This window comes from Neomonachus schauinslandi, chromosome 5, assembly GCF_002201575.2.
Source record: "Neomonachus schauinslandi chromosome 5, ASM220157v2, whole genome shotgun sequence".
Classification (NCBI taxonomy): Eukaryota; Metazoa; Chordata; class Mammalia; order Carnivora; family Phocidae; genus Neomonachus; species Neomonachus schauinslandi.
The window spans coordinates 30,634,488-30,654,086 of NC_058407.1; the positions used below are offsets into that span (position 1 = coordinate 30,634,488).

General features: G+C 39.1%; 1 pseudogene; it reads left to right on the top strand.

The window, feature by feature from the left end:
• The window catches only part of LOC110578144, a 122,809-nt pseudogene extending 103,834 nt beyond the window's left edge, over window positions 1-18,975 (top strand).
• The last annotated feature ends 624 nt before the right edge of the window (window positions 18,976-19,599 follow it).

Here is a 19,599-nt window from a genome sequence, read left to right on the forward strand (position 1 = left end):
TCAAAGCAATCTGACTATTAAGAAATCTTTATTAGGTTAGAAGATACTGCATTCAAAATGAAATTAATTTTAAAAATGATTTATTCTCCTAAAGATCAGGCTTTTTTATTAGCTTGCTTTGGAACTCACTTTCGGTGGTTTGCTTTTTATGTCTCTTTGCAGCTATCTTCCTACGTAAACGCCTTTCTGACTGCATGCAATGTCTCCCTTCTTTCCAAACGTGACTCTGTTTCTGTTCTTTGGGAGGGTTCCCCGGTACCTGATCCGGCTCAGACTGCATGCTCACTTTGTGTTTCTCCCAGCCGCCCCCCCCGCCCCCCCCGCCCCCCCGTGTTGCTTTCAGATTGTTCTTTGGCATTTTCACACAGATTTGTATTAATCAAATCAATCTCCTCCTTTTGCGGTCTTATGTTCAAGGCTTTTTGCGTGCAAGAGACAGAAAGCCATTCAGACTATTTCTAGTAAAAAGAGAGTTTAAGGAAAGGAGACCAGGGTGTCTCTGAATTATCTGGAGGCAGGGAAAAAAGTACAGGCAGGCCCACAGAAGGCCCTGGGATCGCTAACTCAGTACCTGAGTGTGTACCCTTCTCTCACTGGGCGACTGGTCTTCTGGTTCTACTTTCTCTGTGCATCTGCTCAATTCTGTGCTCCGTGTTTGCCACCTTCTTCATGGCTGCCCTGTTCCCCCTTACCTTCTGCTTGCATATAGCTTAGGGGGTCGGACATGACTTTCATTCTATACCTGCCAGTGTGTCTCTCCACCCCTACCCCGGGCGATTGTAACCTCACTATCTCAATTATTAAACCTGATGCTACATTCCCACATCCGAGAATCTGGTTCGCTCAGCTGAATTATGGATGGTTTCTCCTCAGGGCAGCTGTTTATACATCAGGTTAGGTGGTAGGTGTCATTTAGTTACAAACAGATGGAGTCTCTGAAAATAGGTCGTGGGCAGCAGGAAATGACTGGTATCTCAAGCCCACCAGCCTCTCTTAGCATCCTAGTAAGTGTTCTCGATTGGGGCTACCTGACAGATTGTGACCAATGTTAGTGACTCAGAACTTCTGGGCCTCCGTGGTCTTCACTATTTTGGTAAAAGTACCACACCAGATCATTTAAAATATTGCTTCTTTATTTTTAAATGCCTCATTTTTCCAGTTTGCTACCATGCTGGGGTGGGACTGAATGATTGCTCCTTTGAATTCATATTTTGAAGCACCAATCCCCAGTGTGATGGTGTTAGGAGGTGGGCCTTTGGAAGGTAAGTAGGTTTAGAAGAGGTCCTAGGGCCCTTATAAGAAAGGATATTGAAGAGTTTGCTTCTTTTCTCTCTCTTTGTGCACACACACAGAAAGAAGGCCACGTGAGCCCACGGCAAGAAGATGGCCATCTACAAGGCAGGAAGAGGGTTTTCATCAAGAACCACCCCTACCAGTGTCTTGATCACAGTGAGAAATACATGTCTGTTGTTGAGGCTATCCAGTCTGTGGTATTTTGTCATAGCACGGCCGGAGTGGACTAAACCAAGTCATTATAGTTTTGCTTCTACTTTATAGATAAAGCCCCTGTCAGTAGTTAAATAGATAGAGTGCTCAGGTCTCTGGGAGCCAAGATTCAAAGCCCAACCTCTGTGACCACCAAAATAATGCCCTTCCACCGTTGCTCTCTGCTCTGTGCTATCCCACATTGGTAAAACGAACAAACAAACAAAGAACACCTCTAATTTCAGCCAACTAAAAGTAAGTTTTGAATATTTTCAACATGTCAAATTGTAGGATTTAGTTCAGTTGAGAGAGAACCTTAGAAAACTTATTTCGAGTTTACAAAGCAGGGAAATTTTCCTTTTATATTTTTTCATTGGCAGAGCTTCTTCTGATATATGCTGTAGTTTTAGCCTTTGACATTACTATTATGAAATGCAAAAAGAGAGTTCATTTAAATTTTGTTTTTCCTCAAAATTTACCTTGGATTCTTGCCATTGTCACAGGGAACATGTATCAAGCAGCTTGAAAGTGTGCTTTCTTCCAAGTCTGGCCTATCTTTTTTTCAAGCTCTTGGGTAACCAGGAGCCTTTTAGAATTTCCCCAATTAACATTTAACTAGATAGGATAACCTGGAACTATGGTTTACTCACCTCAGAGAGGCAACAGAGGAAGGAGCTCCTCCTGGGAGTCTGGAGACCAGAATTTTAGTTTGGGCTCGACTTCTTACTATGTGACCTTGAGGAAATCCTGTCTGCTCCCCTGGCCTCGATTTCTTAACCCATGAAAGGGAGTTATCATGCCTCCTCCATACTTCACAAGAATGTTGTGAAGATAAAATAATGTATAGGAAAGCGCTTTGTACACTGAAAGGTAATGGAGAGCTGTAAGTGGATATTATTATTTATTTTATGAGCCCGTAGAAATCAAAGCTCGGGTTTCATGGCCAAGAGGATTTTCCTCACAGATCTAATTCCTAAAGCTTGGCTTTGCCGAGTTAATAAGTACTTTCCAAATAAAGATCCCTTTTACTGCTTTGATTTTTGTGAACTTCCCTTTACTCTGATTCAAAGTCACATGGGAAGGAGCTCTTGTAAAACCATTGTTTAATTTAGACTTTTCATACTGCGTGTATGTCCGGCTATTCTCTGGTTTCAGTCTCCAAGGAGCCTCTGAGGGCAGACCGTGCTTCTTTCCCTTACATATAGTTTGGCAGCAAATGAGATGTTTTCAATAGGGATGAAAAAAACCTCACAGTAAGTAACCTGTCACCTCCAGGAAGAAGCACATCCTGTTCTAAAGAAGTTGCTTCAGAGCCGACCCGAGGACCGTACTGGTGTTTTTACTTATGACTCAGGCAATAGCCTGGGATGGTGTTTTAAGGAGAGAGTTGTTACATGACATTGTAATAACATTGTGAGAAGCCATCATACAAAGCTCTTTATTTTAGTATCATGGACTTCTAGTCGGGACCCCAATTCTGTTTGGTATGCCTACAACTTTTCATGCCAGAGCACAGGAAAAGTGCAAAAATGGTGCCCAGAAAATCACTGGATAAAAGCAGACAGGCTTTTAATTTTAATCTTAGATGTAAAGGGATTAAAGCCATGGGTAGTTGACTTCCTTTTCCTATGGTCGCTTGTGTGGCTCAGATGGAGACCATTGGTCCAAGTTCATGTGCTACATTTCACCCATTAATCACGCTTGAATCCTGTTCTTAAGCTTCTGGAATCCAGGCTTTGGAGCCAGGAAATGGAGCAAGATGGAACTTTAAAGAAATGAGGGGGCTTTTCTAGTCATAATTCCACTGTTATTGCCTGAAGCACTATAAAAGATGGAAGAATCAAAAACAATCTCCACACATCCCCTGTCACTTGCCTTTTGTGTGGTACTTTTACCAAACTCTGGGATCATAGTTTTGGTAGGTGAAAGTTTATCCCCTTCCAGGGACCCCAGCAGAGTCCCACAGGGCCAGGTCAATAGGCGGAGCTTCCAAAGTGTCCCAGTCTCTTGAGATTTCCTCCTCTCCTCTCCGTCCTAGTTCATTGGTGGGGTTGAGTTTAAAGTGTCAGGCCACAGAACAGACAGATTGTTCACAGTGGTAATATGATCTGGTTGTCAGTCACTTCCTGAAACCCACATCTGGGTGGTAGTAAATGCAGGACTGAGATTCTAATATTATAACTCACGGTTCTATTTTCTGTCCCTCATACAGTGGCTTCCTTCGTGAGTTATAGACGAAAGTGAAAATTAACTGCAATTTTAAAAATATGAAATTTGAGACCTCAAGCCAGGAAATCTTAGCATTCTAGTATCAATAGAAGTAGGATTTTGTTTGTTTACTCTGAGTCCCAGTTATCATTAGAGTCACATTTCTTTATAAGAGGCCTGGGTGATGGGGAATGTTCTATAATGTGAATGCTATCACCCTATAGCCATACTTTTAGTGTGGGCAACTCTTTGCAAGATCTGTTGCAAGAATCTCTGGGATTCCCAGGTGGTGTTTCACACACGCACAGGATCAGGTACAGCCAACAATGGATTTCTTGTCTTAGAAATATTGGAAAGAGGGGCGCCTGAGTGGCTCAGTCGTTAAGCGTCTGCCTTCGGCTCAGGTCATGATCCTGGGGTCCTGGGATCGAGCCCCGCATCGGACTCCCTGCTCTGCGGGAAGCCTGCTTCTCCCTCTCCCACTCCCCTTGCTTGTGTTCCCTCTCTCGCTGTCTCTCTCTCTGTCAAATAAATAAATAAAATCTTTAAAAAAAAAAAAAGAAAGAAATATTGGAAAGGGACGCCTGGGTGGCTCAGTCGTTAAGCGTCTGCCTTCGGCTCAGGTCATGATCCCAGGGTCCTGGGATTGAGCCCCGCATCGGGCTCCCTGCTCTGTGGGAGGCCTGCTTCTCCCTCTCCCACTCCCCCTGCTTGTGTTCCCTCTCTCACTGTCTCTCTCTCTCTGTCAAATAAATAAATAAATAAAATCTTAAAAAAAAAAAAGAAAGAAATATTGGAAATATTCAGAGAACAAATGGCCTAATATCAGGCTTTACATATACAGGGCTCCTGCTTTGAGTGTGAGGTTGGTTCTTTACATTCTAAAATTGTGAGATCATCAGGAAAGTTCAAGAATATTTAGGAGGTAATAAGGTCAGTTGGTTTGACTGGTAGGTTCATGGCATAGAGAAGTTGAGGACAGAGCTGGAAGGATGCTTTTGTTTATTAATGTCACATTACCCTTAGAGTAAGGGCTGTTGTAATCTCTGCATATACTGATGCTACTTATTATAAGATATTTGAAGAACATGTATGAAAACTTTGGGTCTCATTGCAGTGGGCAAGTTAACAGACTGATGTTTGGATACTACATCTGTCACCTGCTAGTCATGTGACTTTGGGCAAGTTAAACATTGTTAGCCTCCATTTCCTGATCCAGGAAATGGCAATAGAATATTTACCTCAGAAGTTTGTTAAGAATTAGGTAATAGAATATGTAAATATTAAATATATAAGGCAGTTCTCACACTGCCTGGCACATGGTGAACAATAAATTTAAGAGTCATCATTTCCCACCTAGATGATTGAAATAGCCTCTTTACTGGTGTCCCTGTTTTTGCTCCAGCTCTGCCTCATTTTATTCTCAACATGGCAGCCGGAATGATCCTGTTATAATGTTAAGTTGGATGGTGTCATTTCTTTGCTCAAAATCCAATGTGTCTGGTTCACTCAGAGGGAAAGCCTCACAATGGCTGGTATATTGTTGTTATTTTAAAGATTGTATTTATTTATTTATTTTAAGTAATTTCTACACCCAGCATGGGGCTTGAACTCCAACCCCGAGGTCAATTGTTGCATGATCTACCCACTGAACCAGCAGGCACCCCTGGTATGTTTTTAATCTCACCTTCTTTCCCCTTGACTGTCTGTTGCAACCACACTGGCTTCCCCTTACTGGGCCTTAAACATCCCAGAAAGTTCTCCCCACCACCTGACGCCCTTTACCTGTGTCCACTGTTTTGTTTTCTACAAATCATTTATCACCAACTAACCTTCTATATATTTTAGTTGCTTATAGCCTTGATTGGTTGTCTCCCTCTGCTACAAGGTAAGCTTCAATGGGATAAGGATTTCTTTGTATCTGCTTTGTTCACAGCTATATCCCTAGAGCCCAGACCAGAACCTGGCACAGAGAACTCCTCAGCACATATTTGCTTAGTTAGTTTTGAATGATCAAACAAATGGGAGCCATTATTAGTAATTTAATGGGATCTCTTAGTATTAGTACATGTACATGCTATTTCATCCATTCAACAGATACTGGCTAAGCACATAATACGAGCCAGAATTACATTAGCTGTTGGGAATAGAGCCAGAAACAAGAGAGACATGGCCCTGCCTTCGTGGAGCTTATGGTTTTAGTGTTACAAGAATTGCACTGAATAGATATTCCTAATTGTGAAAAGGTGAAAGATTTTCTTCATAACACTTAAGTATGAAATTTGAAGTTTTCCAGAATCTTTAAACATTATTATCTAAAACCTTAAAAACTTTATTTATTTACCATTATTATTTTCAAAAAGAGTTTAACATAGAATTAGAAAATTTTATTTTTTTCATAGCCAAGTAATTTTAATGAGATTATGGGGCACCTGGGTGGCTTAGTCATTAAGTGTCTGCCTTCGGCTCAGGTCATGATCCCAGGTTTCTGGGATAGAGCCCCACATTAGGCTCCCTGCTCAGCAGAAAGTCTGCTTCTCCCTCTCCCACTCCCCCTGCTTGTGTTCCTTCTCTCGATGTGTCTCTCTCTGTCAAATAAATAAGTAAAATCTTTAAAAATTTTTTTAATGAGATTATGATCAATCAGATATACATTCATGTTGCTTAATTTTTTTTATTTTTTAAATTCTTATTTTTTTTAAATTTAAATTCAAGTTAGTTAACATATAGTGTATTATTTATTCCAGGGGTAGAACTTAGTGATTCCTCAGTTGCATATAGCACCCAGTGCTCATGATATCAAGTGCCCTCCTTAATGCCCATTACCCACTTACCTCATCTCCCCACCCACCGCCCTCCAGAAACCCTCTATAGTTAAGTTTGTTCCCTATAGTTAAGACTTTCTTATGGTTTGCCTCTCTCTCTCTTTTTATCTTATTTTATTTTCTCACTTTTTTAAAATTCAAGTATAATTAACATATTCTAACTTTTTTTTTAGACCTGTGAATGAAGAGTTCTAACCATCTCCCTGGTTACTGGACTTCCAGTCTTAATTATTTATTCTCATCCTCATGATCAAATCAGCATCATATTTAAAAGTACATATGATAAATTTTAGATGCACTACAATGCATGGTGACTTACTAAAATGTTACTCCAGCTTCTACCTAATTTTAATTCCATATTTCACTTCATGATAATTTGACGTAGGTCTCTTCACAAAGCAGCATTATCTTAGAGTTTGCAATTTTGTTAATCTCTTGTGATTAGAAAATATGTTCAAATTTCTCACTTCATTACTCTGAGCTCTACCTTCGATTTAGAAGTGATTACCAGATTTAATTTTAATATTTTTTATTCTCTGATTAAGAGAGTAAGCTATTAAGTTCTAGTCAATCAGGTAAGCCTGTATCATACAGGTTTTTAAATGATTCTAAATTAATTCATCTTTTAATTTGAATTTGTTCAAAATAGTCTCTGGTACTCAGTAGTTTTGATGAAAAATCACCATTCTGCCAGTCTGCTGTTGGGTATGATTTCAGTGAGACTCTCCATAGTAATTTTTCTGTGAAGACATCTCATCGGGTTGCATTGGTCACACTGAATTTGCCATGTTAAATGCAAGTAACACAAGCTTAACCCATGCAAAGGAAACCGTCACAGTTCAGAGTAATCAAGTGGAAGTTTTGAAATTGTAAACTCTAAGATAATGTTACTTTGTGGAGAGACCTGGGTCAAATTATCATGGGTAATTCTCAAATGGAATTAAAATTAGGTAGAAGGAAGTTCCAGTTGATTGTGATCTGGCTGATCTCAAAGCTACAATGATCAGATGTTTCACATTAACTAGGGTTATATTTTGTCCTTGCGTGGGTATAATTGAAATTAAGGCCTTCCTTTGGAAAACATATGATAATTCAACAGCATCTTCTGCCTACTTCCTTAACAAATAGGAAGCCAGATGCACCATAGAGTAGTGAACCGGAAAAAAAAATTAAAAGCTAACTTGTTAAAAAACAAATAATAAGGATGAAAATTGATAACACAAAGTTTTGAGCAAAAAATAAGAAAAAAAATTTCCTATAATTGGTAAGGTAAAAGACTGAATCAGAAAAATTTTATGTAGTTCTAAGATCTTGTCTGCTTTTAAACTTTATTTTATTTTATTCCTATAGAATAGAAACCGATCATTCTCTCTCAAGGGATATAGAAATTGCCATTCTTTAATAAAACTGCCACAAAGAACAGTAACTTCTATGTTAGAGGATTGTGAGGTAGAAAATAAATTTGAAAAACCTAAGGAAAGGAGAACTTTTCTCTGTGATATCTTTTTTAAAAAATATTTTATTTATTTATCTGAGAGAGAGAGAGGGAGAGCACGGTGGGGGTGGGGGGAGAGGGAGAGGGAGAGGGAGAAGCAGACTCCCCGCTGAGCAGGGAGCCCAATGTGGGGTTTGATCCCAAGACCCTGAGATCATGACCTGAGCTGAAGGCAGACACTTAACCAACTGAGCCAACCAAGTGCCCTTCTGTGATATCCACTTGATAAGATCCCAGACAGTCTAAAATAAGGTTCCTCTGCTAACTTCAGAGGGAATGGAAGGAAATCAAAAAACCTCTTCAAAATCCTTTAGGGACTAGTACTTTACTTCTTAGTAGCCCACATCATAATTCCGTTGTATTCAACAAACATTCACAGAGGGCTCATTATGGGGTAGGTGTTGAGAACACAAAGATAAATGTGCCCTCATTCTAGACTCAAGGAATTTATGTGGTGAGAGTCATTAAGAACATACAAGGAGGAAGCTAAAATTTGTTGACCACCGAACTATCTGCTAGACCTTTTTGCTAGGGCATTTACATACTTTATTACTTATTATCCTTATGGAAAAATTATAAGGTAGATATTATATTGAATAGCCATTTTATCATGTAAGAACTTGAGGGTCACAAAGAGAGTAGGGGAGCCAGAATTTAGTGTTAAGTCTATCTGTTGCCAAGTCCTAATTCTTTCCACCCCAGGATGCTGAAAAGAGACCTATATATACACATATACAAATAAATACATATATTTATATGCATATACATAAGTGTGTGTATATTTGTATATACATATACCTGCACATAAACACAAATATATATAAACCCACATATGTATAAGAGCCATACACACGCATACGTGGGCCTCCTTTGTTATCTAAATCACATGTTTTTTAATATATTTTTATTTTATATTTATTTTAATTAAGATTTTTTTAAGGCAGTTTTTTTTTTAAAGATCTATTTATCTGAGAGAGAGAGAGAGAGAGAGGGAGAGCAAATGTAGGGGTGGGGAGGGGCAGAGGGAGAGGGAGAGAAAAACCCAAGCAGACCCCGCACTGAGTGTGGAGCCCAACTCAGGGCTCCACCGTGGGGCTCCATCTCACCACCCTGAGATCAGACCCTGAGATCAGACCTAAGTCAAAACCAAGAGTCCAATGCTTTAATCGACTATGCCACTAGGCGCCCCTAGTGCAGTTTTAGATACACAGCAAAATTGAGGAGGAGGTAGACATTTCTCATGTATTTCCTGACCCCATGTGTACATAACCTCCAACATTTGGTATATTTGGTACATTTGTTATAATTGATGAACCTACATTAATGCATCATAGTCACCCAAAGTCCATGGTTTACATTAGGGTTCACCCTTCATGTTGTACATTCTACATCTTTGGACAAATGTATAATCATATGTATCCATCATTGTGGAATCACACAGAGTATTTTCACTGCCCCCCAAATCCCCTCTGCTTTCCCTATTTATCACCCCTTCCTCAACCCTTGGTAACCCTTGAAACTTGTACTCTCTTCATAGTTTTGCCTTTTCCAGAACATCGTAGAGTTGGAATCACATGGTATGTAGTTTTCCAGGAAAGGCCTCTTTCCCTGAGCAACATGCATTTAAGTTTCCTCTGTGTGTTTTCCTGGCTTTATAGTTCATTTCTTTTTAGCACCAAATAATATTCCTTGTCTGGATGTACCACAGTCTGTTTATCCATTCACCTACTGAAGGACATCTTGGCTGCTTCCAAATTTCAGCAATTAGGAATAAAGCCATTATAAACATCCATGGGCAGGTTTTTGTGTGGGTGCACGTTTTCATCTCCTTTGGGAAAATACCAAGGAGCATGGTTGCTGGATTATTTGATGATCAATTGCATTTAACATGTTACATAAGGTTTTGGTAAGTACGGCCTATATTTCATTGTTTTGAATGGGAAAAATAATGCATTGTGAGTGCATTCTATTTCTCCAAATAACGCTATTACTTTTTAAGTACTGATTCATAATCTCTAAGGGATTTCTTGCATTATATAAAGCATTTACAAAACCACTGATCTAATGATTTAATAATTAATCAGTCATTAGTGTGAATGTTTGAATGCAGAATGCAATAATAGTGTGCAGTATGAGATACAAAATATCATTTCCTCCAGCAACGACATGCTCTATAGTGTAGAGAAACCGTGAAATAATATGTTAGAGTTACATCAGGAATTCAAATAGCAGTTAGCAAAATGAAATAAGTCCATTTTAAAATCGTTACTGATTGAAGAGTTGCTGAGTGAGGTTGGTGGCTAAAGGAGAGGAGGAAACTGGAAGAGTGGTCACTATCGCTGTTTGGTGGTGAGTGAAGGGGAAGGGGGCATGTGCCAATGGGGGAGCAAGGGGAATAGAAAATGCCCGACCTTCCTCTGTGTCCAGGTCCAAGGAATTGGTGGACAGATGTGGTCTTTCTGGACATTGGAGACTCTAGCAGCAGATGACTGTAAACCACCATCTGAAGTCTTAGCAGAAGTGACGGGGCACTTGACGGGGCAAAACAACAGACTTAAGGTAGATGTCAATTGCTAGGGACAGCTCCTGGGACACCCTGCAACTGTGCTGAGCACTGCATTTTTGAGTACGATGCTTCTGCACATGTCCTGGCCACATTCACTTGCAATGGCAATTTTATTCTCAAACTCAACACCCAAAAAACAAATAATCAAGTCAAAAAATGGGCAGAAGACATAAACAGACACTTCTCTGAAGATGACATATAAATGGCTAACAGACACATGAAAAAATGTTCATCATCATTAGCCATCAGGAAAATTCAAATCAAAACCACATTGAGATACCACCAGTTAGAATGGCAAAAATTGACAGGCCAAGAAACAACAAATGTTGGAGAGGTTGTGGAGAAAGGGGAACCCTCTTACACTATTGGTGGGAATGCAAGTTGGTACAGCCCCTTTTGAAAACAGTGTGGAGGTGCCTCAAAAAATTAAATATAGAGCTACTCTATGACCCAGCAATTGCACTCCTGGGTATTTACCTCAAAGACACAGATGTAGTGAAAAGAAGGGTCATATGCACCCCAATGTTCATAGCAGCAATGTCCACAATAGCCAAACTGTGGAAAGAGCCGACATGCCCTTCAACAGATGAATGGATAAAGAAGATGTGGTCCACATATACAATGGAATATTACTCAGCTACCAGAAAGGATGAATACCCAACTTTCACATCAACATGGATGGGACTGGAGGAGATTATGCTAAGTGAAATAAGTCAAACAGATAAAGTCAATTATCATATGGTTTCACTTATTTGTGGAACATAAGGAATAGCATGGAGGACATTAGGAGAAGGAAGGGAAAAATGGGCGGGGGGAAATTGGAGGGAGAGATGAACCATGAGAGACTATGGACTCTGAGGAGCAAACTGAAGGTTTTAGAGGGGAGGGGGGAGGGGGGATGGGTTAGCCCGGTGATGGATATTAAGGAGGGCACGTACTGCATGGAGCACTGGGTGTTATACGAAAACAATGAATGGTGGATCACTACATCAAAAACTAATGATGTATTGTATGGTGACTAACATAACATAATAAAATAAAATAAAAAAAAATAAAGTTTGTGCGCTGAATGTTCATGGCTTTTCTTGTTTCCCCTGTTGACAACCAATCAGGAGCACTGACTTGAATGAGTCCCTTGGGTGTAAGTACTGTACCTGTGATGCTAACAATTTTCATGATCTTCACTGTCCACTAAACCCAACTTTTTTGGCATAGCCTATGGTTTTTGCTTCGTACCACTTCCTCAAAGCCTTGCAAGTTAGTGACAAATGGTCAAACCAGTCTCTCATAAACTTCTCTCCTTCTTGTGATTTTCATCTCCCAGCCTGACTAATGAATCTGAGAGCCTTTCTTGATATTGCATAGGACACATCTCATATTGCCTCCTTGGAGTCTCTCGTCACTTCTTCTCTTGGGCTACATCATTCTTCTGCTTGAAGCCAACCAGCTACGTCTTGATGAAATGTCAGGACTTGATAAATGTATGATAAAACATGGGTTGGAGACAGGTGATGGAACCAGAAGTCCACTGGGAGCTGGGAGATGGGAAGGAACTGCAAAAATAAGCTTAAGATGCCTTCTTTCTAGTGGACTACTCCAAGGCATGGTTTCTCAGGATAGCCTGAAGTCATATTATGTCACATAATATCATGTGGCCTAAAAGAGTCACCAGCCTAACATCTGCATGGGCCTTCTTGCAATACAGTTTATATCTGACTAGCATGGTAATGCATTATCTTGTCTTCCTTCTGGCCCTTCACAGTCTCATTTCCCCTTGCCCTTACTCATGCTGCCTGGTCTTGCATAGTCATTAAAAAGTATTAAAAGTCTGTGCCTCAACTTTGTTTTCTAGGTAATCCAGGCCAATGCAGATACCAAATCTCTTTCCTAAATTCTCCATCAAAGCAGTATTATCTGCTTCAGTCCTCTGCACAAGATATTGCATGTTGAGATGGAACATTGATATGACATTGTTTTTCATCTTAGATCAATTTTGATGCATGGTGTACTAATCAATACCAAAAAATGCTTCCAGTGAGTCTCTTCTCAGATATAACCTAGAAGAGAGTTTTATAGTATCCACCAAATAAATATTTTGGAGTTTATTTTCATAATAAAACTTTTATGACATCATTAAAAAACCAGAATTTTAATAATTAAGAAATAGCAAATACACTCAGGTAATGACTGTTTTCATCCATTTTTTGTCTAGCATTTTGGTATTGACTCTCTTGTTGGTCTATGCTTATGCATCTAACTTTGTTTCACCAACTAGATCTCAACTACTTGAAGGTAAGGAGAGGGAAGTCTTCTTTCCCATAGCTATTAGCTTGGGATAGACCAGCAAGTTGGTGCGGCCATCACAGAGTTTGAAATGGAGCTCTCAGAGGCTCATTTGTTTAGTTCACCGACATGTGAACATTGTGATATTTAAAATTTTCAGTTCTTCAATGTGTCTTTATGTCTTCAATAAACCTCATACAGATATGTGTTGAGTGATCAGAAGCCAATGTAGTGTACAGATTTGGGGATTGGTCTCCATGTCATAAAGAGAAGACTGATTGGTTTCACCTCCCCCATAGAACTTATCCTATTTTGAGACAATCAGCTTTTTTCTGTTCCTGGCATTCTCAACTCCTTTTCCCTTATTGTCCTCAACCACCGGGTCACTAAATCCTGTCTTTTGTACTGCTTCAACTGCTTATAGTCCTTTGATGACCCCCACCCTGAGTTCACTGTGAGGCCCATTATGAATCAGTGGTTCTCTCACTCCCTTAGATGGGGAGCACTACCATCTGCCCATCTCCATGATCGATCCTGGTGCATTGGAAGTATTTAATAAACCCCTGAATAATGCTTGTTCTTTTATGAAACATCCATGCTCTGGGGAACTCTGGGCAAGATGCTGTAGAGAGTAAGAGAAGGTCTAAGATGCTGGATTCTTAAAATCTAAACGATGAAGCAAATAACAATAAAATAGAGTTACTGAAAAACCAGACATACAAAAATTCAAGCAATGCCCCAAGGTGGTCTATTGTTAATTACTAGATTTGTTAGATAGAACATGAGTGCTAACACTTCAGAGGAGAACTTGGCCATTGTGGCCAGCAGTGATCTGCAAAGACCACACAGAGGAAGAAAGATGTGAGCCTGGTATTAGAGAGAAAGCCAGTTTTGTGTGAGTGGAGATCAACCAAGGCAGAAGAAAAGGAGCAGAGTGGGAAGGGAGTAGTCTGATCTCCTAGAACAGAGTTTTTCTGCAGAGTAGTATTCTTCACCTTTTTAAGGTTATGGATTGTTTTAAGAATTTGATATATACTTTTAATTCTCCTCCAAAAAGTGACCATTAAAAATAGATGCAAAAGTTTTTATACTTTTTTAGGGGTATGTACATGTATAGCCTACTCGTGGACACCAGGAAGGGTTCCAGGGGGTTCATAAATCCCTCCACCTAAGAACCACATTCCAGGAGAGATTAATGGGAAGAGAGCTTTGGACTATGTAGATTTTGAAAGGTCTTAGATAACAGACTAAATGGAAGTAAGGGAAAAATAGAAATGGAAAGACATTCAATTTTAACTCAAAAACTGCTTTCCCCTTTGATTTTTTTTTATCTATAGAATAAGGAAAATAATCATGCTTTCTAGATTTTTGAGCTGATTAATGGTGAAAATGATATAGAGAGTACACTATACAGTGTGCATGTATTTATTCTACAGGGAAGATAAAAAGCCTGGAGATTTTTAATTAATAAATAACATGGTTAAAATGGGATTTGAGAAGAGAAACTTGCTGGCAGTGTTCATGATGGAGGGAAAGGAAAAGAAACTTTAATTGCTGAGAATGGAAGAGTGGGGAGACACTGACGTACAGAACGAGATGACTAGGCCATAAACAACACTCTCAATATGGGTAAGAGCAAGACTTTTTTTTATAGGGAAGAAATGTCATATGAGGAGGAGTTAACATTTAAAAATATTTCTTCCTTTAAGAGGTCACTTTCACAGGAACTTACTCCCACTTAGTAATTTAGAAATGCATGATTGCAATCATCAGAAATTTTCACTTAAAATATTCAAGAAATAACTATGACTACAGTTGGTAGACTGCATGATAGATTTGCCAAGGGAATAGAAGCCTCTTTTGAAGAGTTTCACACTCGATTACACAGAAAGACGAGTTAGGATGAAGTTCCCAAGAGTAATGCTATATGTTTGATTTCTATGTGGAATGATTGGTTTCTTTCTGCTTCTCTCATCTTTAACCTCTTCCTTGTGGCTCATAAGGGAGATTGGTCCCAACTGGTCTACAGGTCCTAAACCACTGATAGATCTAGATTCTCCTGTTTCTACTATACTTAATTCAGAACTTATATCTTTCTATTTGGATATTCCATTAGCTTCTTAAAGGGACTCTCTGCCTTCAGGCCTTTCTCTATTTAATGTATTCTCTGCAGGACAGCTAGAATATTCTTTCTAAAATACAAATATGATCATATCTCTTTCCTGCTTTAAACCCTTCACTGACTCCTCAAGTCCTGCAGAATGAAGTTCAGAGTCTTTAGCATGACTTACAGTCACCCTCATCCTACTTGCTCAGGCTTATCTCCAATCACTCCCATCCACATGCCCAACCTTTATGTATGTGGCTGTTCCAGAGGCTGCCATCTCTGCAGAGAGGCCATTGCTCTTTTTCTTGGCATATAACATTTTCACTCATTCTACTTTAGACTTAATTGTAATTTTTAATACATGAACCTAGATTAATCAAGCAAACCACACTACAAGTTTGTCCCTGCTTTGCCCCTCATAGCAAAGTGTGCACTTTCCAGAGGCAATCAGATTAAAAAATTATATTTCTGTACCTTCTCTTTCTTTCTTTATCCATCTGTCTAGCTAGCTAGGTATCACTTTTCTGATTTTAAAAATTTAGACATTATCTAAAAATACTACTATAGAAAATTAGAATTTAGCTTCCTTGACATCTTTCTGCAGTATTTGTTTACCCTCTGTATTGGGTAAAAGTCTTAATTTGCCTCCTCAGTTTCCCCTGGTGATGTCCAGCTCCCAGACTGCGGTGCTTCTCCCAGGAGATAACCAGTCATTTGCCCTGGAATATTGGGCCCTTTCTCTTGGCTGCCAGCAGCACAGTTAGGCCAACTAACACAAGGCTCAACATTTCTGGCTCTTGTTACCACATCTGGACTCAGATGAAGCTCTAATTCTCTGAATGTGAAATTCAGCTCCCCAATGGCTTTTGGAGAAGCCAGATAACCCAACTCAGAAATAAGGGAGAATAATATCTGTGGGTAAATTTTGACCAATGAGAGACAAATATGTAACATATGGCCTTTATTGCTTAGCATTCTTTTTGCTTTGCTTTATTTATTCCTGTCTCTCAGTGACCTGGATTTGTACCTCCTCAATGAAGTCTCAGTATTTAAATCCTTTTATCAGACCCCATTTTTCCAGAGCACTCAGGCTAAGATGCTTTCTCTCCTTAGTATCTTAGTGTGTGTGTGTGTGTGTGTGTGGACAACTTTTGGTTAATTCAATAATCAGAATTTAAATTATCATGACTCTATAAATGCTACATATTCCAGCAAACCCAGCAAGCATGATTTTACTTTTCTCCTCCTAAATCTTTCTATTTTTTTCTGGTGTTTAAAATTGCATAGATTGTTGTTGTTATTCACTTAATTTTCTATGTCAATTTAGAAATCTCCCCAAAGCATTGAAATTCCCCTAATATGAACAGAAGTGTTGGTAATCCAGCAGTTCTTTTGTCTTTGAGATTCCTACTGTAGCCTTGTGTGTTCTCCAGTTCCAGTCTGAACTGGCTGACCCTTAGACCTGATATTCCACACTATTCTCTGAATTCTCTTCATTTATTTCTTCTTTATATTTTCTATTTCCTGGATCTAGTGCCTTACTTTTTCTTGGTTTAAAACCTCATGTTGGAAAACACATCCTCCAGTAGCTTCCTGAAAAAAGGTACATGGGAGGTAATTTATTTTAAAATCTTAAATGCCTGAGATGGTCTTTATTTAGCCTTCATATTTAAATGATACATTATTAAGATAAGAAATGTTTTACAGAAAGTAAAATTTTATCAGAATTTTAAAAGCACTCCATTTTTTCTAGTATATTGCATTACTTCTATAAAGTTTAATGGTAATCTAATTCCCAGTTCTTTGTATATAATCAGTTATTTTCTCACAGGAAGCTTTAGTATCTTTTTCCAAATCTCTAACATTTTGGATTTCATAATGTTGTGTCATAGTGTGCGTCTTATTTTATTAATAAGTTACCAGGAGTCATTTTATAAACTGAGGTTCTTAAGTTTTAAGACATTTTCTTGAATTATTTCTTTGATAGATTTATGTTTCCTGTTCCTTGATTATTTCATTTATTAATAAATGTCTTTGTGATATTTGTGAATTCTTTTAAGTTCTTGGATTATAGCAGTGCACACAAAGACTAAAAATTCTACCCTTGTGAAGCATATATTCTAATGGTAAAGATAGGTAAGTTAAATAAGTAAAATAAAAAGTAATGTTAGTAATAAATGCTAAGAAAAAAAAAGGCCAGGAAGGAAGTTATGATATAGGGTGTGTACATGAGATTTGTGATTTTAGATATGAGGCCAGGAAAGGCTTCACTGTGAGAGTGAGGTTTAAGTTACGATGACAGGGATTAAGGAGTTAGCTAGGTAGATCTCTGGGGTAAAAGCCTTTTAGGTAGGAAAGATATCAAGTTTGAAGTACAGATGTATTTAAGGAATAGTAAGGAAGCCAGGGTGACCAAAACAAAGGAAGCAAATGGGAGAGTGGGAGGGAATGAGGTTAAGGGTAGGTGGGGCCCAAATTATGCAAGGCCTTGTAGGTAGGAAGGGGACCACTGGAGGGTTTTGAGCAGAGGAATAACATGATCTAATATAGGTCTTAATGGAATCACTTTGGCTGGTATGGTGGGAGAGTCTGAAAGAGGGCAAAGGTAGAAGTAAGGGTGCCATTCAGGAGGATTTGCAACAAATCAAGAGAGAAGTAACAGTGGCTTGTACCAGAGCAGTGGCAGTGAGGATTGTGAGTTGTGGTTGAATTCTTTATATGTTTTGAAGGTAGAAGTGTCATGATTTGCTGACAGACCATATCTGAGGTGTGAGATAAAAAGGAAGGAAGATGACTCAGGATTTTGGCATGAGCCTAAAAAAAGAAGTTGCCAAAAACTGAAAAGGGAAAAGTACAGGAGGAGAACCTTGTTTTTTTTTTTTTTTTTTTAATCTTTATTTCTGGGGAGAGGGAGGAAAGTGTAAGAAGTTTGGAATTGGGCGTTGAAAGTATGACATGCCTGTTACATATCCAAATAAAGATGTAAATTGTGAGTTTGACATTTAGATCTGCATGTTTAGGTGAGGTATGTGGGCTGGAGATATAGATGTGGAAGCCTTCAGCATACAGGTGGTCTGTATGACCATGAGATAGGAAGTGATAGCTCAGAGAGTGGGTGTAGATTATATACTCACTAGAGGAAAGGAGATCTCAGGATGGAGTCTGGAGGCACTGTCCACATTTAGAGATCAGGTTGATGAGTAAGAAATAGCAGGAAAGACTGAGAGGAAGAGGCCAAGGTGTAGGAGGAAAGCAGGGATATGTGGAGTTCCACAAGCAAAGAAAGTTTTCCAAGAAGGAGGGAATTATCTACTTTGTCAGGTGCTGCTGATAAGTGAGATGAGGACTAAGAAATGAGTTTCTTTTTTGGTGATCTTGATGAAAATAGATGTTGGGGAAGTGGTAAGGTAAAAATTTGACTGGAGTGGATTCACAGAGAGAGGAGGGAAGAAATGACAATTAGTGGGTGTAGATAACTTTCTTAAGACGCTTTCCCAAAAAAGGCAAGAAGAGAAATAAGATGGTACCCTTTCAATGAAGATAGTGCCAAAGGTGAGAAGGAAATCCCTGCCCTTCCTAAAGCAGAAGCCAAAACAAAGGCTTTGAAGGTCAAGAAAGTGATGCTGAAAGGTGTCCACAGTCACAAAATAAAGATCCGCATGTCACCTACCTTCCAATGGCCCAAGACATTACATCTCTGAAGGCAGTCCAAATATCCTTGAAAGAGTACCCTCAGAAGAAACAAGCTTGACCACTATGCCTTCATCAACTTCCCCTGACTACTGAGTCAGCAATGAAGAAAATAGAAGACAACAACACACTTGTGTTCATTGTAGATGTCAAGGCCAACAAGCGCCAGATCAAACAGGCTGGAAAGAAGCTCTATGACATTGACATGGCGAAGGTCAACACTCTGATCAGGCCTGATGGAGAGATGAAGGTATATGTTCAACTGGCTCCTGATTATGATGCTTTGGATATTGCTAACAAAATTGGGATCATCTAAACTGAGTCTAGCTGGCTAAATCTAAATATACATTTTTTTCACCCCCTCCCAAAAAAAAAGGAAAGAAGGAAAAAGAAAAAAAGAAATAAGATGATGGCTGGAGCTCTACTCTGTATTTTGGGAGCAAAGATTATTCAGATGTTGAATATCCTGTATTGATTTTCTTATTTTCTTTCTTGCATTTTCCATTTTTCAATTCTTTATCTTCCTGTTCTTGCTTGGGAGAGTCTTTGATTTTGTCTTAAAACCCTCCATTGAGGGCGCCTGGGTGGCTCAGTCGGTTAAGCGACTGCCTTCGGCTCAGGTCATGATCCTGGAGTCCCGGGATCGAGTCCCGCATCGGGTTCCCTGCTCAGCGGGGAGTCTGCTTCTCCCTCTGACCTTCCTCCCTCTCGTGCTCTCTGTCTCTCATTCTCTCTCTCGCAAATAAATAAATAAAATCTTTAAAAAAAAAAAAAACCTCCATTGACCTTTTTTTCTACTATCATTTTCATTTCAAGAGCTCTTCTTTATTTTTAGATTGTTCATTTTTCACATGAATGGTGATCTCTGTTCTTGTTCTTCGTTTATCAAAGGTTCTGTTGAAGATATGAAAATTAAAAAAATAAAGAAATAAAGCTTTTC